Here is a 2,758-nt window from a genome sequence, read left to right on the forward strand (position 1 = left end):
AATATTTGGCATTAACAGGGGAAGAGGCGAGGGCTGGCTGATATCCCAAGGTTCATTAAGCTTTGTACTTGCCTTTTGCGGTCAAATATTAGCTTTCCATATTTTAATGTGTGAATGTATGATTTGACTTGAAGTTTATGTGGGAGTGTCGGTTATTTGTTTATTCTGCACCGGAAGCTTATAATGTGAGCAGTGGTTATTTGTTTATTGTGCACTTCTTCGTCACTGAAAAAAGGAAAGGCTGGAAAGGAGTGTTCACTAGAGTATAAAATAAAGAGGAACAGGTCCACAATACCTAGACAAATAACTAAGACCTCGGGATCAAGCAATGCTAGCTAAGTGCGAAGGAAGAGGATTAAAAGAGTGTTTTGAAGGCATAGACATTGCTGTTATGAAGATGCAAGACTCTTGATTCTTCATGATTAACTGGTTCTTTTACTTCATGAAATTTGACGTAGTAGACATTTATATACAGTGGATTCTACATCTTGAATGTGATCTATGTGTTAGGGTTGGCACGCATGTGTTTTAGGTCGTGCCAAACCCTTGTAGCTTTCAGTAAGTTTCACTGTCCATTTCTATCTGTGTGGTCACACTGCTTTTCACAGACCTCAAAACCCAATCAAAAAACTAATAAGTAAATCAAATAAGTCAAAGAAGGGTCCCAATTGCCTAACTCATGCATATCTTACGAACTCTATATCCCTTCAAAGAAAGATTGTCGTTAGAAGTTCAAACAAGGGCTGGGCGACCTCGCCGGCCGTTGGTAAGGGCGGGCGAGGGCCTGCAAGCCCTCACTGGCCGTCGGTGAGGCCACCCTTGCTAGATTTGGCAAGGGCCAGCCTCCCCTGGGGCCAACGAGGGCTGACCTCGCAAATGGCCCATAGGTGAGGGTCGCCAAGTCCAAGCAAGGCCGTCCCTCACTTGTGGCCGGCGTGGATGGCCCTCACCGGTGAGGGCGACCCTTGCCTAGCCCTTTGTGGGCATCATCGGTGGCCGGCCAGCTGGCCACCAGTGAAGAGGAAGAAGAACTAGAAAAAAAAAACGGAAAGAAAAAAGAAAAAAAGGAAGAAAAAACGGGAAAAAATGACAAATAATGAAAATACTATTGATCGTTGGAAAGTCAGGTCCTTATTTGAAACGGACATAGTTACTTTAGGTCTTCGTTTGAAACAATATGCACTTCAGATCTTTATTTAATAAAGTGATGGCACTTTAGGTCTTTATTTGAAATAAAGTCCAATTTAAACTCTTATTTGAGAAAAAAGAGGACACTTCAGGTCCCTTTTTAAATTTTTCCTTTTTTCCGATTGGTGCCGGCTTCCACGAAATTTGTTTTACATGCTGCTGCTTTAATTGAGAGCATCTTCTCTCACTGGACATGCTAACATCAGAGGCGCAATTGGGGATCCACTACGTGTACACATGGATCTGGATGCTGGACGAAGGAGATCAGACCGAGAAGATACCTTCATCAGTTACCATGCAAAAGAAGATATCCAGTCAACCTATGCTGGATCACTTTTCCACAATGGTTGAAATTACCACGTGTCTTCTTGTAAGGACAATGTAAGCTATCATCTCGTCAATCCTTCTCGAGTCTCATCTCGATTCTCTCCCTATTAACTTATGATCCCCTAAATGCATTAAATCTTGTTTTTGCACCCCAGGAGACGCTGGGTCATTGGTCTTCCTCTCGTTGCCTTCCTCAAAAGAACGAACTTGCAGAAAAGCTCCTCAAGTTGCTGCCTCACCATTCATTTGGCAAGTGCTTAAATAATGTCGGCGGTCTCGATAAGGCACTTTCTTTCTATCCCGAGTGTGCCAACGATGCCAGTGGCACTCCAAAATGGTGGGACAATTTGCACTGCGCTATGTCTCATTATAAGTTTGTTCTCGCTATTGAGAACACCTGAACAGAAAGTTACGTGACGGAGAAGCTATTTTATGCTCTGAATTCCGGGGCGCTCTCCATCTATTTCAGTGCCCCCAACGTCATGGACTTTGTCCCTCCATGTTTAATCATTGACCGGAACAAGTTTAGCTCCATAAAGGAATTGGCAACTTTCGTGAAGTCCCTAGCAAACGATCCGGTGGCGTATGCCGAATACCATGCGTGGAGAATATGTGGTGTATTAGGTAATTATGGAAACTCACGAGTGGCAAGTCTCGACAGCTTGCCGTGTCGGTCATGGGAGTTCATTGGCAAAAATTGTGGCAGGAATGCTAGAGCTTTATGAAGAGTTGATTCTTTTTGAACACCTGTTTTGTTTCCTAATCATCCCATTGATGCGCGGTTTTTTATAAGTTAATCCATGGACATTGACGTATATAAAGAAAGAGTTGGATATATTAGGAGATGGTAAATTAGACATTGATGTAAACAGGCCACTAAAAAAATTCATCATGTTAATGAATACAAAGTCATTATGAACTTAAAGTGTTTGGACTTCTCTCCGATTTTGTTAAGCGAAACCAGACTGGACTTCCCTCCGATCGGTTGTTGGTGCACTTGTTTTGTCATTTTTGAGTTTACACTGTCTTTCTGGGTCGCTTGCAACTCATATGATCGAGGATTGGAGAGGAGAGGTGGAAGAAAAGGGTTGGGATGAATTTAGGAGTTTTTGCGCGAGCCGTGTGCAGTGTGTGATGAGAGTTGCACAAAAGGTAAGGAGGGGGGTCCACGTCTATGCTGAGATACATCGTCTTCTCCTCAAAGTGTTGTACAATCATATTATGTACGCCTACTTTTATGGGT

At 43.0% G+C, this 2,758-nt stretch overlaps 1 pseudogene; it reads left to right on the plus strand.

The window, feature by feature from the left end:
* The first annotated feature begins 939 nt into the window (after positions 1–939).
* LOC104451932 lies at positions 940–2,240 on the plus strand (annotated as a pseudogene).
* The last annotated feature ends 518 nt before the right edge of the window (positions 2,241–2,758 follow it).

Source organism: Eucalyptus grandis, chromosome 6 (assembly GCF_016545825.1).
Source record: "Eucalyptus grandis isolate ANBG69807.140 chromosome 6, ASM1654582v1, whole genome shotgun sequence".
Taxonomy (NCBI): Eukaryota; Viridiplantae; Streptophyta; class Magnoliopsida; order Myrtales; family Myrtaceae; genus Eucalyptus; species Eucalyptus grandis.